The sequence below is a fragment of the Dromaius novaehollandiae genome, unplaced genomic scaffold (assembly GCF_036370855.1).
Source record: "Dromaius novaehollandiae isolate bDroNov1 unplaced genomic scaffold, bDroNov1.hap1 HAP1_SCAFFOLD_30, whole genome shotgun sequence".
NCBI lineage: Eukaryota > Metazoa > Chordata > Aves > Casuariiformes > Dromaiidae > Dromaius > Dromaius novaehollandiae.
The window spans coordinates 2149333-2174795 of record NW_026991333.1 but is presented as its reverse complement, the minus strand read 5'-3'; positions in this window follow the sequence as shown (position 1 = coordinate 2174795).

Below are 25463 nucleotides of genomic sequence, written 5' to 3'. Positions count from 1 at the left end.
CTCAGTGCCTCATAGCTTAGTATTCAGCGACCACTACTGGCTGTGCTTGTGAGGTCACAGCAGCCTCAGTGCCTCATAAATTAGTGTTCAGCGCCCCCTGCTGGCTGTGCTTGTGACGTCACAGCAACCTCAGTGCCTCTAAAGCCAGCGGCAGGCTCATGGCTGCTGGCTGTGCTTGTGAGGTCACAGCAGCCTCAGTGCCTCCTAGGCCAGTGGCAGCCTCATGGCTGCTGGCTGTGCTTGTGACGTCACAGCACCCTGACTGCCTCTGAGGCCATTCTCAGGCTCATGGCTGCTGGCTGTGCTTGTGAGGTCACAGCAGACTCAGTGCCTCCTAGGCCAGTGGCAGCCTCATGGCGGCTGGCTGTTCTTGTCAGGTCACAGCAGCCTCAGTGCCTCATAGCTTAGTGTCCAGTGCCCCCGCTGGCTGTGCTTGTGACGTCACAGCAACCTCAGTGCCTCTAAAGCCAGCGGCAGGCTCATGGCTGCTGGCTGTGCTTGTGAGGTCACAGCAGCCTCAGTGCCTCATAGTTTACTGTTCACAGCCCGCTGCTGGCTGTACTTGTGAGGTCACAGCAGCTTCAGTGCCCCCTAGGACACTGTCAGGGTAATGGCTGTGCTTGTGATGTCACAGCAGCCTCAGTGCCTCTGAGGCCAGTGGCAGGCTCATGGCTGCTGGCTGTGCTTGTGAGGTCACAGCAAACTCAGTGCCTCATAGGTTAGTCTACAGCGCCCCCTGCTGGCTGTGCTTGTGAGGTCACAGCGGCCTCAGTGCCTCATAGGTAGGTGTCCAGTGCCCCCTTGTGGCTGTCCTTGTTACGTCACAGCAGACTCAGTGCCTCCTAGTTCAGTGGCAGGCTCGTGGCTGCTGGCTGCCCTTGTGATGTCAGAGCAGCCTCAGTGCCTCCGAGGCCAGTGGCAGCCTCATGTCTGCTGGCTGTACTTGTAAGCTCACATCAGCCTCAGTTCCTCCTCTGCCAGTGGCAGTCTCATGGATGCTGGCTGTGCTTGTCAGGTCACAGCAGCCTCAGTGCCTCATAGCTTAGTATTCAGCGACCACTACTGGCTGTGCTTGTGACGTCACAGCAGCCTGAGTGCCTCCGAGGCCAGTTGCACTCTGCTGGCTGCTGGCTGTGCTTGTGAGGTCACAGCAGACTCAGTGTCTCCAAGGCCAGTGGCAGCCTCATGTCTGCTGGCTGTACTTGTGAGGTCTCAGAAGCCTCAGTGCCTCATAGTTTACTGTTCACAGCCCGCTGCTGGCTGTACTTGTGAGGTCACAGCAGCCTCAGTGCCCCTGAGGACAGTGTCAGGGTAATGGCTGTGCTTGTGATGTCACAGCAGCCTCAGTGCCTCCGAGGCCAGTGACAGTCTCATGGCTGCTGGCTGTGTTTGTGAGGTCACAGCAGACTCAGTGCCTCCTAGGCCAGTGGCAGCCTCATGGCTGCTGGCTCTACTTGTGAGGTCACAGCAGCATCAGTTCCTCCTCTGCCAGTGGCAGGCTCATGGCTGCTGGCTGTGCTTGTGAGGTCACAGCAGCCTCAGTGCCTCTGAGGCCAGTGCCAGGCTCATGGCTGCTCGCTGTGCTTGTGATGTCACAGCACCCTGAATTCCTCCGAGGCCAGTTTCAGACTCATGGCTGCTGGCTGCGCTTGTGATGTCACAGCAGCCTCAGTGCCTCCGATGCCAGTGGCAATGCTCGTGGCTGCTGGCTGTGCTTGTGAGGTCACAGCAGCCTCAGTGCCTCGTCTGCCAGTGGCAGTCTCATGGCTGCTGACTGTGCTTGTGAGGTCTCAGAAGCCTCAGTGCCTCATAGTTTACTGTTCACAGCCCGCTGCTGGCTGTACTTGTGAGGTCACAGCAGCCTCAGTGCCCCTGAGGCCAGTGCCATGCCCATGGCTGCTAGCTATTCTTGTGAGGTCACAGCAGCCTCAGTGCCCCCTAGGACAGTGTCATGGTAGTGGCTGTGCTGGTGACGTCACAGCAGCCTGAGTGCCTCTAACGCCAGTGGCAGGCTCATGGCTGCTGGCTGTACTTCTGAGGTCACAGCAGCCTCAGGTCCTCCTCTTCCAGTGGCAGTCTCATGGCTGCTGGCTGTGCTTGTGAGGTCACAGCAGCCTCAGTGCCTCACAGCTTAGTGTTCAGCGCCCCTACTGGCTGTGCTTGTGAGGTCACAGCAGACTCAGTGCCTCATAAGTTAGTGTCCAGTGCCCCCTGCTGGCTGTGCTTGTGAGGTCGCAGCAGCCTCAGTGCTTCCGAGGCCAGTGGCAGGCTCATGGCTGCTGGCTGTGCTTGTGACGTCACAGCAGCCTCAGTGCCTCTGAGGCCAGTGCCAGGCTCCTGGCTGCTGGCTGTGCTTGTGATGTCACAGCAGACTCAGTCCCTCATTGGGAAGTGTCCAGATCCCCCTGCTGGCTGTGCTTGTGAGGTCACAGCAGCCTCAGTGTCTCCTAGGCCAGTGGCAGCCTCATGGCTGCTGGCTATGCTTGTGATGTCACAGCACCCTGACTGCCTCTGAGGCCATTGTCAGGCTCATGTCTGCTGGCTGTGCTTCTGAGGTCACAGCAGCCTCAGTGCCTCATAAGTTAGTGTTCAGCGCCCCCTGTTGGCTGTGCTTGTGAGATCATAGTAGACTCAGTGCCTCCTAGGCCAGTGTCAGACTCATGTGTGCTGGCTGTGCTTGTGACGTCACAGCAGCATGAGTGCCTCTGAGGCCAGTGGCAGGCTCATGGCTGCTGGCTGTGCTTGTGAGGTCACAGCAAACTCACTGCCTCATATGTTAGTCTGCAGCGCCCCTTGCTGGCTGTGCTTGTGAGGCCACAGCAAACTCAGTGCCTCATAGGTTAGTCTCCAGTGCCCCCGCTGGCTGTGCTTGTGAGGTCACAGCAGCCTCAGTGCCTCCTAGGCCAGTGGCAGGCTTGTGGCTGCTGCCTGTGCTTGTGATGTCAGAGCAGCCTCAGTACCTCCGAGGCCAGTGGCAGTCTCATGTCTGCTGGCTGTACTTGTGAGCTCACAGCAGCAGCCTCAGTTCCTCCTCTGCCAGTGGCAGTCTCATGGATGCTGGCTGTGCTTGTCAGGTCACAGCAGCCTCAGTGCCTCATAGATTAGTATTCAGCGACCACTACTGGCTGTGCTTGTGACGTCACAGCAGACTCAGTGCCTCCGAGGCCAGTGGCAGTCTCATAGCTGCTGGCTGTGCTTGTGACGTCACAGCAGCCTGAGTGCCTCCGAGGCCAGTTGCACTCTGCTGGCTGCTGGCTGTGCTTGTGAGGTCACAGCAGACTCAGTGTCTCCTAGGCCAGTGGCAGCCTCATGTCTGCTGGCTGTACTTGTGAGGTCACAGCAGCATCAGTTCCTCCTCTGCCAGTGGCAGGCTCATGGCTGCTGGCTGTGCTTGTGAGGTCACAGCAGCCTCAGTGCCTCCTCTGCCTGTACCACGCTCATGGCTGCTGGCTGTGCTTGTGATGTCACAGCACCCTGAATTCCTCTGAGGCCAGTGCCAGGCTCATGGCTGCTGGCTGTGCTTGTGAGGTCACAGCAGACTCAGTGCCTCCTAGGTTAGTGTCCAGCACCCCGTGCTGGCTGTGCTTGTGATGTCACAGCAGCCTCAGTACCTCATAGGTTAGTGTCCAGCGCACCTAGTGCCTGTGCTTGTGAGGTCACAGCAGCCTCAGTGCCTCATTGGATAGTGTCCAGTGCCCCCTGCTGGCTGTCCTTGTGATGTCACAGCAGACTCAGTGCCTCTAAAGCCAGGGGCAGGCTCATGGCTGCTGGCTGTGCTTGTGAGGTCACAGCAGTCTGAGTGCCTGCTAGGCCAGTGGCAGGCTCGTGGCTGCTGGCTGTGCTTGTGAGGTCACAGCAGACTCAGTGCCTCCGAGGCCAGTGGCAGGGTCATGGCTGCTGGCTGTGCTTGTGAGGTCACAGCAGCCTCAGTGCCTCCTCTGCCAGTGGCAGTCTAATGGCTCCTGGCTGTGCTTGTGAGGTTTCAGAAGCCTCAGTGCCTCATAGGTTACTGTTCACAGCCCGCTGCTGGCTGTAATTGTGAGGTCACAGCAGCCTCAGTGCCCCTGAGGTCAGTGCCATGCTCATGGCTGTTGGCTGTGCTTGTGAGGTCACAGCAGCCTCATTGCTCCCTAGGACAGTGTCATGCTAATGGCTGTGCTTCTGACATCACAGCAGCCTGAGTGCCTCCTCGGCAGTGGCAGTCTCATGGCTGCTGGCTGTGCTTGTGAGGTCACAGCAGCCTCAGTGCCTCGCAGCTTAGTGTTCAGCGCCCCCTACTGGCTGTGCTTGTGAGGTCACAGCAGATTCAGTGCCTCATAAGTTAGTGTCCAGTGCCCCCTGCTGGCTGTGCTTGTGAGGTCGCAGCAGCCTCAGTGCATCCGAGGCCAGTGGCAGGCTCCTGGCTGCTGGCTGTGCTTGTCAGGTCACAGCAGCCTGAGTGCCTCTGAGGCCACTGCCAGGCTCATGTCTGCTGGCTGTGCTTGTGAGATCATAGTAGACTCAGTGCCTCGTAGGCCAGTGTCAGACTCATGTCTGCTGGCTGTGCTTGTGACGTCACAGCAGCATGAGTGCCTCTGAGGCCAGTGGCAGGCTCATGGCTGCTGGCTGTGCTTGTCAGGTCACAGCAGCCTGAGTGCCTCTGAGGCCACTGCCAGGCTCATGTCTGCTGGCTGTGCTTGTGAGATCATAGTAGACTCAGTGCCTCGTAGGCCAGTGTCAGACTCATGTCTGCTGGCTGTGCTTGTGACGTCACAGCAGCATGAGTGCCTCTGAGGCCAGTGGCAGACTCATGGCTGCTGGCTGTGCTTGTGAGGTCACAGCAAACTCACTGCCTCATATGTTAGTCTGCAGCGCCCCTTGCTGGCTGTGCTTGTGAGGCCACAGCAAACTCAGTGCCTCATAGGTAGGTCTCCAGTGCCCCCGCTGGCTGTGCTTGTGAGGTCACAGCAGCCTCAGTGCCTCCTAGGCCAGTGGCAGGCTTGTGGCTGCTGCCTGCGCTTGTCAGGTCACAGCAGCAGCCTCAGTTCCTCCTCTGCCAGTGGCAGTCTCATGGATGCTGGCTGTGCTTGTCAGGTCACAGCAGCCTCAGTGCCTCATAGCTTAGTATTCAGCGACCACTACTGGCTGTGCTTGTGACGTCACAGCAGACTCAGTGCCTCCGAGGCCAGTGGCAGTCTCATGGCTGCTGGCTGTGCTTGTGACGTCACAGCAGCCTGAGTGCCTCCGAGGCCAGTTGCACTCTGCTGGCTGCTGGCTGTGCTTGTGAGGTCACAGCAGATTCATTGTCTCCTAGGCCAGTGGCAGCCTCATGTCTGCTGGCTCTACTTGTGAGGTCACAGCAGCATCAGTTCCTCCTCTGCCAGTGGCAGGCTCATGGCTGCTGGCTGTGCTTGTGAGGTCACAGCAGCCTCAGTGCCTCCTCTGCCTGTACCACGCTCATGGCTGCTGGCTGTCCTTGTGATGTCACAGCAGACTCAGTGCCTCTAAAGCCAGTGCCAGGCTCATGGCTGCTGGCTGTACTTGTTAGGTCACAGCAGTCTGAATGCCTGCTAGGCCAGTGGCAGGCTCGTGGCTGCTGGCTGTGCTTGTGAGGTCACAGCAGACTCAGTGCCTGTGAGGCCAGTGGCAGGGTCATGGCTGCTGGCTGTGCTTGTGAGGTCACAGCAGCCTCAGTGCCTCCGATGCCATTGGCAGGCTCCTGGCTGCTGGCTGTGCTTGTGAGGTCACAGCAGCCTCAGTGCCTCCTCTGCCAGTGGCAGTCTAATGGCTGCTGGCTGTGCTTGTGAGGTTTCAGAAGCCTCAGTGCCTCATAGGTTACTGTTCACAGCCCGCTGCTGGCTGTACTTGTGAGGTCACAGCAGCCTCATTGCCCCCTAGGACAGTGTCATGCTCATGGCTGTGCTTCTGACATCACAGCACCCTGAGTGCCTCCTCGGCAGTGGCAGTCTCATGGCTGCTGTCTGTGCTTGTGAGGTCACAGCAGCCTCAGTGCCTCGCAGCTTAGTGTTCAGCGCCCCCTACTGGCTGTGCTTGTGAGGTCACAGCAGACTCAGTGCCTCATAAGTTAGTGTCCAGTGCCCCCTGCTGGCTGTGCTTGTGAGGTCGCAGCAGCCTCAGTGCATCCGAGGCCAGTGGCAGGCTCCTGGCTGCTGGCTGTGCTTGTGAGGTCACAGCAGCCTCAGTGCCGCATAGGCTAGTGGCAGGCTCGTGGCTGCTGACTGTGCTTGTGAGGTCACAGAAGCCTCAGTGCCTCTGAGGCCAGTGCCAGGCTCATGGCTGCTGGCTGTGCTTGTCAGGTCACAGCAGCCTGAGTGCCTCTGAGGCCACTGCCAGGCTCATGTCTGCTGGCTGTGCTTGTGATGTCACAGCAGCCTCAGTGCCTCCTAGGCCAGTGGCAGCCTCATGGCTGCTGGCTGTGCTTGTGAGGTCACAGCAGCCTCAGTGCCGCATAGGCTAGTGGCAGGCTCGTGGCTGCTGACTGTGCTTGTGAGGTCACAGCAGCCTCAGTGACTCCTAGGCCAGTGGCAGCCTCATGGCTGCTGGCTGTGCTTGTGAGGTCACAGCATCCTCAGTGCCGCATAGGCTAGTGGCAGGCTCGTGGCTGCTGACTGTGCTTGTGAGGTCACAGCACCCTGACTGCCTCTGAGGCCATTGTCAGGCTCATGGCTGCTGGCTGTGCTTGTGAGGTCACAGCAGCCTCAGTGCCTCATAACTTAGTGTTCAGCCCCCCCTGTTGGCTGTGCTTGGGAGGTCACAGCAGCCTCAGTGCCTTATAGGTAGGTATCCGGTGCCCCCTGGTGGCTGTCCTTGTTACCACACAGCAGACTCAGTGCCTCCTAGGCCAGTGACAGGCTCGTGGCTGCTGGCTGCGCTTGTGAGCTCACAGCAGCCTCAGTTCCTCCTCTGCCAGTGGCAGTCTCATGGATGCTGGCTGTGCTTGTCAGGTCACAGCAGCCTCAGTGCCTCATAGCTTAGTATTCAGCGACCACTACTGGCTGTGCTTGTGAGGTCACAGCAGACTCAGTGCCTCCGAGGCCAGTGGCAGTCTCATGGCTGCTGGCTGTGCTTGTGACGTCACAGCACCCTGAGTGCCTCCGAGGCCAGTGGCAGTCTCATGGCTGCTGGCTGTGCTTGTGATGTCACAGCAGACTCAGTGTCTCCTAGGCCAGCGGCAGGGTCATGGCTGCTGGCTGTACTTGTGTGGTCACAGCAGCATCAGTTCCTCTGAGGCCAGTGGCAGGCTCATGTCTGCTGGCTGTACTTGTGAGGTCACAGCAGCATCAGTTCCTCTGAGGCCAGTGCCAGGTTCATGGCTGCTGGCTGTGCTTGTGAGGTCACAGCAGACTCAGGGCCTCCTAGGTTAGTGTCCAGCACCCCCTGCTGGCTGTACTTGTGAGGTCACAGCAGCCTCAGTACCTCATAATTTAGTGTCCAGCGCACCCTACTGCCTGTGCTTGTGAGGTTACAGCAGACTCAGTGCCTCATAGGATAGTGTCCAGTGCCCCCTACTGTCTGTCCTTGTGATGTCACAGCAGACTCAGTGCCTCCTAGACCAGTGCCATGCTCAACGCTGCTGGCTGTGCTTGTGAGGTCACAGCAGACTCAGTGCCTCCGAGGCCAGTGTCAGGGTCATGGCTGCTGGCTCTGCTTGTGATGTCACAGTAGCCTCAGTGCCTCCGAGGCCAGTGGCAGGCTCCTGGCTGCTGGCTGTGCTTGTGAGGTCACAGCAGCCTCAGTGGCTTCTCTGCCAGTGGCAGGCTCATGTCTGCTGGATGTGCTTGTGAGGTCACAGCAGCCTCAGTGCCTCCTAGACCAGTGCCATGCTTAACGCTGCTGGCTGTGCTTGTGAGGTCACAGCAGACTCAGTGCCTCCGAGGCCAGTGGCAGGCTCATGGCTGCTGGCTGTACTTGTGAGGTCACAGCAGCCTCAGTGCCCCTGAGGCCAGTGCCATGCTCATGGCTGCTGGCTGTGCTTGTGAGGTCACAGCAGCCTCAGTGCCTCCTCTGCCTGTACCACGCTCATGGCTGCTGGCTGTCCTTGTGATGTCACAGCAGACTCAGTGCCTCTAAAGCCAGGGGCAGGCTCATGGCTGCTGGCTGTGCTTGTTAGGTCACAGCAGTCTGAATGCCTGCTAGGCCAGTGGCAGGCTCGTGGCTGCTGGCTGTGCTTGTGAGGTCACAGCAGACTCAGTGCCTGTGAGGCCAGTGGCAGGCTCCTGGCTGCTGGCTGTGCTTGTGAGGTCACAGCAGCCTCAGTGCCTCCGATGCCATTGGCAGGCTCCTGGCTGCTGGCTGTGCTTGTGAGGACACAGCAGCCTCAGTGCCTCCTCTGCCAGTGGCAGTCTAATGGCTCCTGGCTGTGCTTGTGAGGTTTCAGAAGCCTCAGTGCCTCATAGGTTACAGTTCACAGCCCGCTGCTGGCTGTACTTGTGAGGTCACAGCAGCCTCATTGCCCCCTAGGACAGTGTCATGCTCATGGCTGTGCTTCTGACATCACAGCACCCTGAGTGCCTCCTCGGCAGTGGCAGTCTCATGGCTGCTGTCTGTGCTTGTGAGGTCACAGCAGCCTCAGTGCCTCGCAGCTTAGTGTTCAGCGCCCCCTACTGGCTGTGCTTGTGAGGTCACAGCAGACTCAGGGCCTCATAAGTTAGTGTCCAGTGCCCCCTGCTGGCTGTGCTTGTGAGGTCGCAGCAGCCTCAGTGCATCCGAGGCCAGTGGCAGGCTCCTGGCTGCTGGCTGTGCTTGTGAGGTCACAGCAGCCTCAGTGCCGCATAGGCTAGTGGCAGGCTCGTGGCTGCTGACTGTGCTTGTGAGGTCACAGCAGCCTCAGTGACTCCTAGGCCAGTGGCAGCCTCATGGCTGCTGGCTGTGCTTGTGAGGTCACAGCAGCCTCAGTGCCGCATAGGCTAGTGGCAGGCTCGTGGCTGCTGACTGTGCTTGTGAGGTCACAGCACCCTGACTGCCTCTGAGGCCAGTGGCAGTCTCATGGCTGCTGGCTGTGCTTCTGAGGTCACAGAAGCCTCAGTGCCTCCTCTGCCACTGGCAGGCTCCTGGCTGCTGGCTGTGTTTGTCACGTCACAGCAACCTCAGGGCCTCTGAGGCCAGTGGCAGTCTCATGGCTGCTGGCTGTGCTTGTGACGTCACAGCAGCCTCAGTGCCTCATAGGTTAGTGTCCAGCGCCCCCTATTGGCTCTGCTTGTGAGGTCACAGCAGACTCAGTGCCTGATAGGTTATCTCTAGTGCCCCCTGCTGGCTGCTTGTGAGGTCACAGCAGCCTCAGGGCCTCCTCTGCCAGTGTCAGGCTCATGGCTGCTGGCTGTGCTTGTGAGGTCACAGCAGCCTCAGTGCCTCCGAGGATAGTACCATGCTCATGGCGGCTGGCTGTGCTTTTGAGGTCACAGCTACCTCAGTGCCTCACAGGCCAGTATCAGCCTCATGGCTGCTGGCTGTGCTTCTGAGGTCACAGAAGCCTGAAGGCCTCCGAGGCCAGTGGCAGGCTCATGGCTGCTGGCTGTGCTTGTGACGTCACAGCAGCCTCAGTGCCTCCTCTGTCAGTGGCAGTCTCATGGCTGCTGGCTGCGCTTGTGAGGTCACAGCAGCCTCAATGCCTCCAAGGCCAGTGGCAGGCTCCTGGCTGCTGGCTGTGCTTGTGAGGTCACAGAAGCCTGAATGCCTCCTAGGCCAGTGGCAGGCTCATGGCTGCTGGTTGTGGTTGTGAGATCACAGCAGCCTGAGTGCCTCATAGGTTAGTGTCCAGCGCCCCCTACTGGCTGTGCTTGTGAGGTCACTGCAGACTCAGTGCCTCCCAGGCCAATTTCAGACTCCTGGCTGCTGGCTGTGCTTGTGAGGTCACAGCAGCCTCAGTGCCTCTGAGGCCAGTGGCAGTCTCATGGCTGGTGGCTGGGATTGTGAGGTCACAGAAGCCTCAGTGCCTCCTCTGCCAGTGGCAGTCTCATGGCTGCTGGTTATGATTGTCAGCTCACACCAGCCTCAGTGCCTCACAGGCCAGCATCAGGCTCATGGCTGCTGGCTGTGCTTGTGATGTCACAGCAGCCTCAGTGCCTCCGAGGATAGTGGCAGGCTCATGGCTGCTGGCTGTGCTTGTGAGGTCACAGCAACCTCAGTGTCTCTGCGGCCAGTTTCAGGCTCATGGCTGCTGGATGTGCTTCTGAGGTCACAGAAGCCTGAATGTCTCCACGGCCAGTGGCAGGCTCATGGCTGCTGGCTCTGCTTGTGAGGTCACAGCAGCCTCAGTGCCTCCTACGTTAGTGTCCATCGCCCCCTACTAGCTGTGCTTGTGAGGTCACAGCAGACTCAGGGCCTCATAGGTTATCTCCAGTGCCCCCTGCTGCCTCTGCTTGTGAGGTCACAGCAGCCTCAGTGCCACTCAGGCCAGTATCATGCTCATGGCTGCTGGCTGTGCTTGTGACGTCACAGCAGCCTGAATGCCTCCTAGACCAGTGTCAGGCTACTGGCTGCTGGCTGTGCTTGTGAGGTCACAGCAGCCTCAGTGCCTCCTAGGCCAGTGTCAGGCTCCTGGCTGCTGGCTGTGCTTGTGACGTCACAGAAGCCTGAATGCCTCCTAGGCCAGTGGCAGGCTCCTGGCTGCTGGCTGTGTTTGTGACGTCACAGCAGCCTCAGTGCCTCATAGTTTAGTGTCCAGCGCCCCCTGCTGGCTCTGCTTGTGAGCTCACAGCAGCCTCAGTGCCTCCCAGGCCAATTTCAGGCTCATGGCTGCTGGCTGTGCTTGTGACGTCACAGCAGACTCAGTGCCTCCTCTGCCAGTGGCAGTCTCATGGCTGCTGGCTGTGCTTGTGAGGTCACAGCAGCCTCAATGCCTCCTAGGCTAGTGTCAGGCTCATGGCTGCTGGCTGTGCTTCTGGGGTCACAGCAGCCTCAGTGCCTCCCAGGCCAGTGCCATGCTCATAGCTGCTGTCTGTGCTTGTGAGGTCACAGCAGCCTCAGTGCCTCATAGGTAACTGTCCAGCTCCCCCTTCTGGCTGTGCTAGTGAGGTCACAGCAGACTCAGTGCCTCCTAGGCCTGTGGCAGGCTCATGGCTGCTGGCTGTGCTTTTGAGGTCACAGCAGCCTCAGTGCCTCCTCTGCCAGTGGCAGGCTCATGGCTGCTGGCTGTGCTTGTGACGTCACAGCAGCCTGAATGCCTCCTAGACCAGTATCAGGCTCATGGCTACTGGCTGTGCTTCTGAGGCCACAGAAGCCTGAATGCCTCCTAGGCCAGTGGCAGGGTCATGGCTGCTGACTGTGCTTGTGAGGTCAGAGCAGCCTCAGTGCCTAATCGTTTAGTGTCCAGTGTCCCCTGCTGGTTCTGCTTGTGAGGTCACAGCAGACTCAGTGCCTGAAAAGTTAGTGTCCAGCGCCCCCTGCTGGCTGTGCTTGTGTGGTCACAGAAGCCTCAGTGCCATCTACACCAGTGGCAGGCTCATGGCTGCTGGCTGTGCTTGTGAGGTCACAGCAGCCTCAGTGCCTCTGAGGCCAGTGGCAGTCTCATGGCTGCTGGCTGTGCTTGTGAGGTCACAGCACCCTCAGTGCCTCACAAGTTAGTGTCCATCGCCCCCTACTGTCTGTGCTTGTGACGTCACAGCAGACACAGGGCCTCATAGGTTATCTCCATTGCCCCCTCCTGGCTGTGCTTGTGAGGTCACAGCAGCCTCAGTGCCACTCAGGCCAGTATCATGCTCATGGCTGCTGGCTGTGCTTGTGACGTCACAGCAGCCTGAATGCCTCCTAGACCAGTGTCAGGCTACTGGCTGCTGGCTGTGCTTGTGAGGTCACAGCAGCCTCAGTGCCTCCTAGGCCAGTGTCAGGCTCCTGGCTGTCGGTTGTGCTTTTGACGTCACAGCAGCCTCAGTGCCTCCTAGGCCCGTGGCAGGCTCATGGCTGCTGGCTGTGCTTGTGAGGACACAGCAGCCTCAGTGCCTCGTAAGTTAGTGTCCATTGCCCCCTGCTGGCTTTGCTTGTGAGGTAACAGTAGCCTCAGTGCCTCATCGTTTAGTGTCCAGTGCCCCCTGCTGGCTTTGCTTGTAAGGTCACAGCAGCCTCAGTGCCTCTCAGGCCAGTGGCAGGCTCATGGCTGCTGGCTGTGCTTGTGAGGTCAGAGCAGCCTCAGTGCCTAATCGTTTAGTGTCCAGTGTCCCCTGCTGGTTCTGCTTGTGAGGTCACAGCAGATTCAGTGCCTGAAAAGTTAGTGTCCAGCGCCCCCTGCTGGCTGTGCTTGTGTGGTCACAGCAGACTCAGTGCCATCTACACCAGGGGCAGGCTCATGGCTGCTGGCTGTGATTGTGAGGTCACAGCAGACTCAGTGCCTCCTAGGTTAGTGTCCAGCACCACCTGCTGGCTGTGCTTGTGAGGTCACAGCACCCTCAGTGCCTCACAAGTTAGTGTCCATCGCCCCCTACTGTCTGTGCTTGTGACGTCACAGCAGACGCAGGGCCTCATAGGTTATCGCCATTGCCCCCTGCTGGCTGTGCTTGTGAGGTCACAGAAGCCTCAGTGCCCCCTAGGCCAGTGGCAGTCTCATGGCTGATGGCTGTGATTGTGAGGTCACAGCAGACTCAGTGCCTCATCGTTTAGTGTCCAGCGTCCCCTGCTGGTTCTGCTTATGAGGTCACAGCAGACTCAGTGCCTCAAAAGTTACTGTACAGCGCCCCCTGCTGGCTCTGCTTGTGAGGTCACAACAGCCTCAGTGCCTCTCAGGCCAGTACCATGCTCATGGCTGCTGGCTGTGCTTGTGACGTCACAGCAGCCTGAATGCCTCCTAGACCAGTGTCAGGCTACTGGCTGATGGCTGTGCTTGTCATGTCACAGCAGCCTGAGTGCCTCCTAGGCCGGTGGCAGGCTCCTGGCTGCTGGCTGTGCTTGTGACGTCACAGCAACCTCAGTGCCTCTGAGGCCAGTGGCAGTCTCATGGCTGCTGGCTGTGCTTCTGAGGTCACAGAAGCCTCAGTGCCTCCTATGCCACTGGCAGGCTCCTGGCTGCTGGCTGTGCTTGTCACGTCACAGCAACCTCAGGGCCTCTGAGGCCAGTGGCAGTCTCATGGCTGCTGGCTGTGCTTGTGACGTCACAGCAGCCTCAGTGCCTCATAGGTTAGTGTCCAGCGCCCCCTATTGGCTCTGCTTGTGAGGTCACAGCAGACTCAGTGCCTGATAGGTTATCTCTAGTGCCCCCTGCTGGCTGCTTGTGAGGTCACAGCAGCCTCAGGGCCTCCTCTGCCAGTGTCAGGCTCATGGCTGCTAGCTGTGCTTGTGAGGTCACAGCAGCCTCAGTGCCTCTGAGGATGGTACCATGCTCATGGCGGCTGGCTGTGCTTTTGAGGTCACAGCTACCTCAGTGCCTCTCAGGCCAGTATCAGCCTCATGGCTGCTGGCTGTGCTTCTGAGGTCACAGAAGCCTGAAGGCCTCCGAGGCCAGTGGCAGGCTCATGGCTGCTGGCTGTGCTTGTGACGTCACAGCAGCCTCAGTGCCTCCTAGGCCCGTGGCAGGCTCATGACTGCTGGCTGTGCTTCTGAGGTCACAGCAGCCTCAGTGCCTCTGAGGCCAGTGGCACTCTCATGGCTGCTGGCTGTGCTTGTGAGGTCACAGCAGCCTCAGTGCCTCCTACGTTAGTGTCCATCGCCCCCTACTGGCTGTGCTTGTGACGTCACAGCAGACGCAGGGCCTGATAGGGTATCTCTAGTACTCCCTGCTGGCTGTGCTTGTGAGGTCACAGCAGCCTCTGTGCCTCCTCTGCCAGTGCCATGCTCATGGCTGCTGGCTGTGCTTGTGAGGTCACAGCAACCTCAGTGCCTCCTTGACCAGTATCAGGCTCATGGCTGCTGGCTGTGCTTGTGACGTCACAGCAGTCTGCATGACTCCTAGGCCAGTGGCAGGCTCATGGCTCCTGGCTGTGATTGTGAGGTCACAGCAGCCTCAGTGCCTCATAGTTTAGTGTCCAGCGCCCCCTGCTGGTTCTGCTTGTGAGGTCACACCAGCCTCAGTGCCTCACAGGCCAGTATCAGACTCATGGTTGCTGGCTGTGCTTGTGAGGTCACAGCAGCCTCAGTAACTCATACTTTAGTGTCCAGCGTCCCATGCTTGCTGAGCTTGTGAGGTCACATCAGACTCAGTGCCTCAAAAGTTAGTGTGCAGCGCCCCCTGCTGACTGTGCTTCTGAGGTCACACCAGCCGCAGTGCCTCACAGGCCAGTATCAGGGTCCTGGCTCCTGGCTGTGCTTGTAACGTCACAGAAGCCTGAATGCCCCCAAGGACAGTGGCAGGCTCATGGCTGCTGGCTGTGCTTGTGACTTCACAGCAGCCTCAGTGCCTCACAGGCCAGTATCAGGCTCATGGCTGCTGGCTGTGCTTGTGATGTCACAGCAGCCTGAATGCCTCTGAGGCCAGTATCAGGGTCATTGCTGCTGGCTGTGCTTGTGAGGTCACAGCAGCCTCAGTGCCTCATAGGTTAGTGTCCAGCGACCCCTGCTGGTTGTGCTTGTGAGGTCACACCAGCCTCAGTGCCTCCCAGGCCAGTATCAGGCTCCTGGCTGCTGGCTGTTCTTGTGATGTAACAGCAACCTGAATGCCTCGTAGGCCAGTATCAGGTTCATGGCTGCTGGCTGTGCTTGTGAGGTCACAGCAGCCTCAGTGCCTCCTCTGCCAGTGCCATGCTCATGGCTGCTGGCTGTGCCTTTGAGGTCACAGCAGCCTCAGTGCCTCCCAGGCCAGTATCAGGCTCATGGCTGCTGGCTGTGCTTGTGAGGTCACAGCAGCCTCAGTGCCTCTGAGGCCAGTGGCAGGCTCATGGCTGCTGGCTGTGCTTGTGAGGTCACAGCAGCCTTAGTGCCTCCTAGGTTAGTGTCCATCGCCCCCTACTGGCTGTGCTTGTGAGGTCACAGCAGACTCAGGGCCTCATAGGTTATCTCCATTGCCCCCTGCTGGCTGTGCTTGTGAGGTCACAGCAGCCTCAGTGCCTCTGAGGCCAGTGGCAGGCTCATGGCTGCTGGCTGTTTTTCTGAGGTCACAGCAGTCTCAGTGCCTCCGAGGATAGCGCCATGCTCATGGTTGCTGGCTGTGCTTCTGAGCTCACAGCAACCTCAGTGCCTCTCAGGCCAGTAGCAGGGTCATGGCTACTGGCTGTGCTTGTGAGGTCACAGCAGCCTCAGTGCCTCCGAGGCCAGTGGCAGGCTCATGGCTGCTGGCTGTGCTTGTGAGGTCACAGAAGCCTCAGTGCCTCATCGTTTAGTGTCCATCGTCCCCTGCTGGTTCTGTTTGTGAGGTCACAGCAGACTCAGTGCCTCAAAAGTTAGTGTCCAGCGCCCCCTGCTGGCTGTGCTTGTGACATCACAGCAGCCTCAGTGCCTCCTCTGCCAGTGGCAGTCTCATGGCTGCTGGCTGTGCTTGTGAGGTCACAGAAGCCTCAGTGCCTCCTCTGCCAGTGTCAGGCCCATGGCTGCTGGTTATGATTGTGAGGTCACACCAGCATCAGTGCCTCATAGGCCAGCATCATGCTCATGGCTGCTGGCTGTGCTTGCGACGACACAGCAGCCTCAGTGCCTCCTCTGGCAGTGGCAGTCTCATGGCTGCTGGCTGTGCTTTTGAGGTCACAGCAGCCTCAGTGCCTCCTCTGTCAGTGGCAGTCTCATGGCTGCTGGCTGTGCTTCTGAGGTCACAGCAGCCTCAGTGCCTCCGAGGATAGTGCCATGCTCATGGCTCCTGGCTGTGATTGTGAGTTCACAGCAGCCTCAGTGCCTCATCGTTTAGTGTCCAGCGTCCCCTGCTGGCTGTGCTTGTGAGGTCACAGCAGACTCAGTTCCTCAAAAGTTACTGTGCAGCGCCCCCTGCTGGCTCTGCTTGTGAGGTCACAACAGCCTCAGTGCCACTCAGGCCAGTATCATGCTCATGGCTGCTGGCTGTGCTTGTGGCGTCACAGCAGCCTCAGTGCCTCCTAGACCAGTGTCAGGCTACTGGCTGCTGGCTGTGCTTGTGACGTCACAGCAGCCTCAGTGCCTCCTAGGCCCGTGGCAGGCTCATTGCTGCTGGCTGTGCTTGTGAGGTCACAGCAGCCTCAGTACCTCCTAGGCCAGCATCAGGCTCATGGCTGCTGGCTGTTTTTCTGAGGTCACAGAAGCCTGAGTGCCTCCTAGGCCAGTGGCAGGCTCATGGCTGCTGGCTGTGCTTGTGAGGTCACAGCAGCCTCAGTGCCTCATAGTTTAGTGTCCAGCGTCCCCTGCTGGCTCTGCTTGTGAGGTCACAGCAGACTCAGTGCCTCACAAGTTAGTGTCCAGCATCCCCTGCTGGCTGTGCTTGTGAGCTCACACCAGCCTCAGTGCCTCTCAGGCCAGTACCATGCTCATGGCTGCTGGCTGTGCTTGTGAGGTCAAAGCAGCCTGAATGCCTCCTAGACCAGTGGCAGGCTCCTGGCTGCTGGATGTGCTTCTGAGGTCACAGAAGCCTGAATGGCTCCTAGGCCAGTGGCAGGCTCATGGCTGCTGGCTGTGCTTGTGAGGTCACAGCAGCCTTAGTGCCTCCTAGGTTAGTGTCCATCGCCCCCTACTGGCTGTGCTTGTGAGGTCACAGCAGACTCAGGACCTCATAGGTTATCTCCATTGCCCCCTGCTGGCTGTGCTTGTGAGGTCACAGCAGCCTCAGTGCCTCCTCTGCCAGTGTCAGGCTCATGGCTGCTGGCTGTGCTTCTGAGGTCACAGCAGCCTCAGTGTCTCCGAGGATAGTGCCATGCTCATGGCTGCTGGCTGTGCTTGTGAGGTCACAGCAGCCTCAGTGCCTCCGAGGCCAGTGGCAGGCTCATGGCTGCTGGCTGTGCTTGTGAGGTCACAGAAGCCTCAGTGCCTCATCGTTTAGTGTCCATTGTCCCCTGCTGGTTCTGTTTGTGAGGTCACAGCAGCCTCAGTGCCTCATAATTTACTGTCCAGCGCCCCCTGCTGGCTGTGCTTCTGAGGTCACAGCAGCCTCAGTGCCTCATAGTTTAGTGTCCAGCGTCCCCTGCTGGCTCTGCTTGTGAGGTCACAACAGCCTCAGTACCACTCAGGCCAGTATCATGCTCAAGGTTGCTGGCTGTGCTTGTGAGGTCACAGCAGCCTCAGTGCCTCTCAGGCCAGTATCATGCTCATGGCTGCTGGCTGTGCTTCTGAGGTCACAGAAGCCTGAATGCCTCCTAGGCCAGTGGCAGGCTCATGGCTGCTGGCTGTGCTTCTGAGGTCACAGCAGCCTCAGTGCCTCATAGCTTAGTGTCCAGCGTCCCCTGCTGGCTCTGCTTGTGAGGTCACAGCAGACTCAGTGCCTCCTAGGTTAGTGTCCATCGCCCCCTACTGGCTGTGCTTTTGAGGTCACAGCAGCCTCAGTGCCTCCTAGGCCAGTGGCAGGCTCATGGCTGCTGGCTGTGTTTGTGAGGTCACAGAAGCCTCAGTGCCTCCTAGGCCCGTGGCAGGCTCATGGCTGCTGGCTGTGCTTGTGAGGTCACAGCAGCCTCAGTGCCTCCTCTGCCAGTGGCACTCTCATGGTTGCTGGCTGTACTTGTGAGGTCACAGCAGACTCAGGGCCTCTAAAGTTAGTGTCCATTGCCCCCTACTGACTGTGCTTGTGAGGTCACAGCAGCCTCAGTGCCTCCCAGGCCAATATCAGGCTCCTGGCTGCTGGCTGTAGTTGTGACGTCACAGCAGACTCAGTGCCTCTGAGGCCAGTGGCGGGTTCCTGGCTGCTGGTTGTGCTTGTGAGGTCACAGCAGCCTCAGTGCCCTATAGGCCAATGGCAGGCTCATGGCTGCTGGCTGTGCTTGTGAGATCACAGCAGCCTCAGTGCCTCTGAGGCCAGTGCCAGTCTCATGGCTGCTGGCTGTGCTTCTGAGATCACAGCAGCCTCAGTGCCTCCTAGGCCAGTGGCAGGCTCGTGGCTGCTGGCTGTGCTTGTGAGGTCACAGAAGCCTCAGAGCCCCATAGGCCACTGGCAGGCTCATGGCTGCTGGCTGTGCTTCTGAGCTCACAGCAGCCTCATTGCCTCCGAGGATAGTGCCATGTTCATGGCTGCTGACTGTGCTTGTGAGGTCCCAGCAACCTCAGTGCCTCTCAGGCCAGTATCAGGCTCATGGCTGCTGGCTGTGCTTCTGAGGTCACAGCAGCCTGAATGCCTCCTAGACAAGTGTCAGGGTCATGGCTGCTGGCTGTGCTTGTGAGGTCACAGCAGCCTCAGTTCCACCTAGGCCAGTGGCAGGCTCATGGCTGCTGGCTGTGCTTGTGAGCTCACAGCAGCCTCAGTGCCTCATCGTTTAGTGTCCAGTGTCCGCAGCTGGTTCTGCTTGTGAGGTCACAGCAGCCTCTGTGCCTCATACGTTAGTGTGCAGCGCCCCCTGCTGGCTGTGCTTGTGTGGTCACAGTAGCCTCAGTGCCTCTGAGGCCAGTGGCAGGCTCATGGCTCCTGGCTGTGCTTGTGAGGTCATAGCAGCCTCAGTGCCTCCTAGGTTAGTGTCCGTCGCCCCCTCCTGGCTGTGCTTGTGAGGTCACAGCAGACTCAGGACCTGGTAGGTTATCTCCAGTGCCCCCTGCTGGCTGTGTAGTGAGGTTACAGCAGATTCACTCCGTCCTCTGCCAGTGTCAGTCTCATGGCTGCTGGCTGTGCTTCTGAGGTCACAGCAGCCTCAGTGCCTCCGAGGATAGTACCATGCTCATGGCTGCTGGCTGTGTTTCTGAGGTCACACCAACCTCAGTGCCTCTCAGGCCAGTAGCAGGGTCATGGCTGCTGGCTGTGCTTGTGAGGTCACAGCAGCCTCAGTGCCTCTGAGGTCAGTGGCAGTCTCATGGCTGCTGGCTGTACTTGTGAGGTCACAGCAGCCTCAGTGCCTCCTCTGCCAGTGGCAGGCTCATGGCTGCTGGCTGTGCTTGTGAGGTCACAGCAGACTCAGTGCCTCATAGGTAAGTGTGCAGCGCCCCCTACTGGCTCTGCTTGTGAGGTCACACCAGCCTCAGTGCCTCCGAGGCCAGTATCAGGCTCATGGCTGCAGGCTGTGCTTGTGAGGTCACAGCAGCCTCAGTGCCTCTGAGGCCAGTGGCATTCTCATGGCTGCTGGTTGTGCTTCTGAGGTCACAGAAGCCTGAATGCCTCCTAGGCCAGTGGCAGGCTCATGGCTGCTGGCTGTGCTTGTGAGGTCACAGCAGCCTCAGTGCCTCATCGTTTAGTGTCCAGCGTCACTTGCTGGCTCTGTTTGTGAGGTCACAGCAGACTCAGTGCCTCAAAAGTTAGTGTGCTGCGCCCCCTGCTGGATGTGCTGGTGAGGTCACACCAGCCTCAGTGCCTCACAGGCCAGTATCAGACTCATGGCTGCTGGCTGTGCTGCTGAGGTCACAGAAGCCTGAATGCCTCCTAGGCCAGTGGCAGTGTCATGGCTGATGGCTGTGCTTGTGAGGTCAGAGCAGCCTCAGTGCCTCATAGCTTAGTGTCCAGCGTCCCCTACTGGCTCTGCTTGTGAGGTCAAAGCAGACTCAGTGCCTCATAGGTTAGTGTGCAGCGCCCCCTGCTGCCTCTGCTTGTGAGGTCACCGCAGCCTCTGTGCCTCCCAGGCCAATATCAGGCTCCTGGCTGCTGGCTGTGCTTGTGACGTCACAGCAGACTCAGTGCCTCCTAGGCCTGTGGCAGGCTCATGGCTGCTGGCTGTGTTTGTGATGTCACAGCAGCCTTAGTGCCTCTGAGGCCAGTGGCAGTCTCATGGCTGCTGGCTGTGCTTGTGAGCTCACAGAAGCCTCAGTGGCTCCTCTGCCAGTGCCAGGCTCATGGCTGCTGGCTGTGCTTGTGAGGTCACAGCAGCCTCAGTGCCTCCTCTGCCAGTGGCAGGCTCATGACTGCTGGCTGTGCTTGTTAGGTCACAGCAGCCTCCGTGCCTCATAGGTTAGTGTCCAGCGCCCCCTGCTGGCTGTGCTTGTGAGGTCACATCAGACTCAGTGCCTCAAAATTTAGTGTCCAACGCCCCCTGCTGGCTCTGCTTGTGAGGTCACAGCAGCCTGAATGCCTCCTAGACAAGTGTCAGGGTCATGGCTGCTGGCTGTGCTTGTGAGGTCACAGAAGCCTGAATGCCTCCAAGGCCAGTATCAGGCTCATGGCTGCTGGCTGTGCTTCTGAGGTCACAGCAGCCTCAGTGCCTCATACTTTAGTGTCCAGTGTCCCCAGCTGGTTCTGCTTGTGAGGTCACAGCAGACTCAGTGCCTCATACGTTAGTGTGCAGCGCCCCCTGCTGGCTGTGCTTGTGTGGTCACAGCAGCCTCAGTGCCATCTAGACCACTGGCAGGCTCATGGCTGCTGGCTGTGTTTGTGAGGTCACAGCAGCCTCAGTGCCTCCTAGGCCAGTGGCAGGCTCATGGCTCCTGGCTGTGCTTGTGAGGTCACAGCAGCCTCAGTGCCTCATAGCTTAGTGTCCATCGCCCCCTACTGGCTGTGCTTGTAAGGTCACATCAGCCTCCGTGCCTCATAGGCTAGTTTCCAGCGCCCCCTGCTGGCTGTGATTGTGAGGTCACAGCAGCCTCAGTGCCTCACGGTTTAGTGTTCAGCGTCCCCTGCTGGCTGTGCTTGTGAGGTCACAGCAGACTCAGTGCCTCATTGGTAAGTGTCCAGAGCCCCCTGCTGGCTGTGCTTGTGAGGTCACAGCAGCCTCAGTGCCTCCCGGGCCAATATCAGGCTCCTGGCTGCTGGCTGTGCTTGTGACGTCACAGCAGCCTCAGTGCCTCCTCTGCCAGTGGCAGTCTCATGGCTGCTGGCTGTGCTTCTGAGGTCACAGAAGCATGAATGCCTCCTAGGCCAGTGGCAGGCTCGTGGCTGCTGGCTGTGCTTGTGAGGGCACAGCAGCCTCAGTGCCTCCTAGGCCAGTGGCAGGCTCGTGGCTGCTGGCTGTGCTTGTGAGGGCACAGCAGCCTCAGTGCCTCCTAGGCCAGTGGCAGGCTCGTGGCTGCTGGCTGTGCTTGTGAGGTCACAGAAGCCTCAGAGCCCCATAGGCCACTGGCAGGCTCATGGCTGCTGGCTGTGCTTGTGACGTCACAGCAGCCTCATTGCCTCCGAGGATAGTGCCATGTTCATGGCTGCTGACTGTGCTTGTGAGGTCCCAGCAACCTCAGTGCCTCTCAGGCCAGTATCAGGCTCATGGCTGCTGGCTGTGCTTCTGAGGTCACAGCAGCCTGAATGCCTCCTAGACAAGTGTCAGGGTCATGGCTGCTGGCTGTGCTTGTGAGGTCACAGCAGCCTCAGTTCCACCTAGGCCAGTGGCAGGCTCATGGCTGCTGGCTGTGCTTGTGAGCTCACAGCAGCCTCAGTGCCTCATCGTTTAGTGTCCAGTGTCCGCAGCTGGTTCTGCTTGTGAGGTCACAGCAGCCTCTGTGCCTCAAACGTTAGTGTGCAGCGGCCCCTGCTGGCTGTGCTTGTGTGGTCACAGTAGCCTCAGTGCCTCTGAGGCCAGTGGCAGGCTCATGGCTCCTGGCTGTGCTTGTGAGGTCATAGCAGCCTCAGTGCCTCCTAGGTTAGTGTCCGTCGCCCCCTCCTGGCTGTGCTTGTGAGGTCACAGCAGACTCAGGACCTGGTAGGTTATCTCCAGTGCCCCCTGCTGGCTGTGTAGTGAGGTTACAGCAGATTCACTCCGTCCTCTGCCAGTGTCAGTCTCATGGCTGCTGGCTGTGCTTCTGAGGTCACAGCAGCCTCAGTGCCTCCGAGGATAGTACCATGCTCATGGCTGCTGGCTGTGTTTCTGAGGTCACACCAACCTCAGTGCCTCTCAGGCCAGTAGCAGGGTCATGGCTGCTATCTGTGCTTGTGAGGTCACAGCAGCCTCAGTGCCTCTGAGGTCAGTGGCAGTCTCATGGCTGCTGGCTGTACTTGTGAGGTCACAGCAGCCTCAGTGCCTCCTCTGCCAGTGGCAGGCTCATGGCTGCTGGCTGTGCTTGTGAGGTCACAGCAGACTCAGTGCCTCATAGGTAAGTGTGCAGCGCCCCCTACTGGCTCTGCTTGTGAGGTCACACCAGCCTCAGTGCCTCCGAGGCCAGTATCAGGCTCATGGCTGCAGGCTGTGCTTGTGAGGTCACAGCAGCCTCAGTGCCTCTGAGGCCAGTGGCATTCTCATGGCTGCTGGTTGTGCTTCTGAGGTCACAGAAGCCTGAATGCCTCCTAGGCCAGTGGCAGGCTCATGGCTGCTGGCTGTGCTTGTGAGGTCACAGCAGCCTCAGTGCCTCATCGTTTAGTGTCCAGCGTCACTTGCTGGCTCTGTTTGTGAGGTCACAGCAGACTCAGTGCCTCAAAAGTTAGTGTGCTGCGCCCCCTGCTGGATGTGCTGGTGAGGTCACACCAGCCTCAGTGCCTCACAGGCCAGTATCAGACTCATGGCTGCTGGCTGTGCTGCTGAGGTCACAGAAGCCTGAATGCCTCCTAGGCCAGTGGCAGTGTCATGGCTGATGGCTGTGCTTGTGAGGTCAGAGCAGCCTCAGTGCCTCATAGCTTAGTGTCCAGCGTCCCCTACTGGCTCTGCTTGTGAGGTCAAAGCAGACTCAGTGCCTCATAGGTTAGTGTGCAGCGCCCCCTGCTGCCTCTGCTTGTGAGGTCACCGCAGCCTCTGTGCCTCCCAGGCCAATATCAGGCTCCTGGCTGCTGGCTGTGCTTGTGACGTCACAGCAGCCTGAGTGCCTCCTAGGCCTGTGGCAGGCTCATGGCTGCTGGCTGTGTTTGTGATGTCACAGCAGCCTTAGTGCCTCTGAGGCCAGTGGCAGTCTCATGGCTGCTGGCTGTGCTTGTGAGCTCACAGAAGCCTCAGTGGCTCCTCTGCCAGTGCCAGGCTCATGGCTGCTGGCTGTGCTTGTGAGGTCACAGCAGCCTCAGTGGCTCCTCTGCCAGTGGCAGGCTCATGACTGCTGGCTGTGCTTGTTAGGTCACAGCAGCCTCCGTGCCTCATAGGTTAGTGTCCAGCGCCCCCTGCTGGCTGTGCTTGTGAGGTCACATCAGACTCAGTGCCTCAAAATTTAGTGTCCAACGCCCCCTGCTGGCTCTGCTTGTGAGGTCACAGCAGCCTGAATGCCTCCTAGACAAGTGTCAGGGTCATGGCTGCTGGCTGTGCTTGTGAGGTCACAGAAGCCTGAATGCCTCCAAGGCCAGTATCAGGCTCATGGCTGCTGGCTGTGCTTCTGAGGTCACAGCAGCCTCAGTGCCTCATACTTTAGTGTCCAGTGTCCCCAGCTGGTTCTGCTTGTGAGGTCACAGCAGACTCAGTGCCTCATACGTTAGTGTGCAGCGCCCCCTGCTGGCTGTGCTTGTGTGGTCACAGCAGCCTCAGTGCCATCTAGACCACTGGCAGGCTCATGGCTGCTGGCTGTGTTTGTGAGGTCACAGCAGCCTCAGTGCCTCCTAGGCCAGTGGCAGGCTCATGGCTCCTGGCTGTGCTTGTGAGGTCACAGCAGCCTCAGTGCCTCATAGCTTAGTGTCCATCGCCCCCTACTGGCTGTGCTTGTAAGGTCACATCAGCCTCCGTGCCTCATAGGCTAGTTTCCAGCGCCCCCTGCTGGCTGTGATTGTGAGGTCACAGCAGCCTCAGTGCCTCACGGTTTAGTGTTCAGCGTCCCCTGCTGGCTGTGCTTGTGAGGTCACAGCAGACTCAGTGCCTCATTGGTAAGTGTCCAGAGCCCCCTGCTGGCTGTGCTTGTGAGGTCACAGCAGCCTCAGTGCCTCCCGGGCCAATATCAGGCTCCTGGCTGCTGGCTGTGCTTGTGACGTCACAGCAGCCTCAGTGCCTCCTCTGCCAGTGGCAGTCTCATGGCTGCTGGCTGTGCTTCTGAGGTCACAGAAGCATGAATGCCTCCTAGGCCAGTGGCAGGCTCGTGGCTGCTGGCTGTGCTTGTGAGGGCACAGCAGCCTCAGTGCCTCCTAGGCCAGTGGCAGGCTCGTGGCTGCTGGCTGTGCTTGTGAGGGCACAGCAGCCTCAGTGCCTCCTAGGCCAGTGGCAGGCTCGTGGCTGCTGGCTGTGCTTCTGAGGTCACAGAAGACTCAGTGCCCCATAGGCCAGTGGCAGGCTCATGGCTGCTGGCTGTGCTTCTGAGCTCACAGCAGCCTCATTGCCTCCGAGGATAGTGCCATGCTCATGGCTGCTGACTGTGCTTGTGAGGTCACAGCAACCTCAGTGCCTCTCAGGCCAGTATCAGGCTCATGGCTGCTGGCTGTGCTTGTGAGGTCACAGCAGCCTGAATGCCTCCTAGACAAGTGTCAGGGTCATGGCTGCTGGCTGTGCTTGTGAGGTCACAGAAGCCTGAATGCCTCCAAGGCCAGTATCAGGCTCATGGCTGCTGGCTGTGCTTCTGAGGTCACAGCAGCCTCAGTGCCTCATACTTTAGTGTCCAGTGTCCCCAGCTGGTTCTGCTTGTGAGGTCACAGCAGACTCAGTGCCTCATACGTTAGTGTGCAGCGCCCCCTGCTGGCTGTGCTTGTGTGGTCACAGCAGCCTCAGTGCCATCTAGACCACTGGCAGGCTCATGGCTGCTGGCTGTGTTTGTGAGGTCACAGCAGCCTCAGTGCCTCCTAGGCCAGTGGCAGGCTCATGGCTCCTGGCTGTGCTTGTGAGGTCACAGCAGCCTCAGTGCCTCATAGCTTAGTGTCCATCGCCCCCTACTGGCTGTGCTTGTAAGGTCACATCAGCCTCCGTGCCTCATAGGCTAGTTTCCAGCGCCCCCTGCTGGCTGTGATTGTGAGGTCACAGCAGCCTCAGTGCCTCACGGTTTAGTGTTCAGCGTCCCCTGCTGGCTGTGCTTGTGAGGTCACAGCAGACTCAGTGCCTCATTGGTAAGTGTCCAGAGCCCCCTGCTGGCTGTGCTTGTGAGGTCACAGCAGCCTCAGTGCCTCCCGGGCCAATATCAGGCTCCTGGCTGCTGGCTGTGCTTGTGACGTCACAGCAGCCTCAGTGCCTCCTCTGCCAGTGGCAGTCTCATGGCTGCTGGCTGTGCTTCTGAGGCCACAGAAGCATGAATGCCTCCTAGGCCAGTGGCAGGCTCGTGGCTGCTGGCTGTGCTTGTGAGGGCACAGCAGCCTCAGTGCCTCCTAGGCCAGTGGCAGGCTCGTGGCTGCTGGCTGTGCTTGTGAGGGCACAGCAGCCTCAGTGCCTCCTAGGCCAGTGGCAGGCTCGTGGCTGCTGGCTGTGCTTCTGAGGTCACAGAAGACTCAGTGCCTCATCGTTTAGTGTCCAGTGTCCCCAGCTGGTTCTGCTTGTGAGGTCACAGCAGACTCAGTGCCTCATACGTTAGTGTGCAGCGCCCCCTGCTGGCTGTGCTTGTGTGGTCACAGCAGCCTCAGTGCCATCTAGACCACTGGCAGGCTCATGGCTGCTGGCTGTGCTTGTGAGGTCACAGCAGCCTCAGTGCCTCCTAGGCCAGTGGCAGGCTCATGGCTCCTGGCTGTGCTTGTGGGGTCACAGCAGCCTCAGTGCCTCATAGTTTAGTGTCCAGATTCCCCT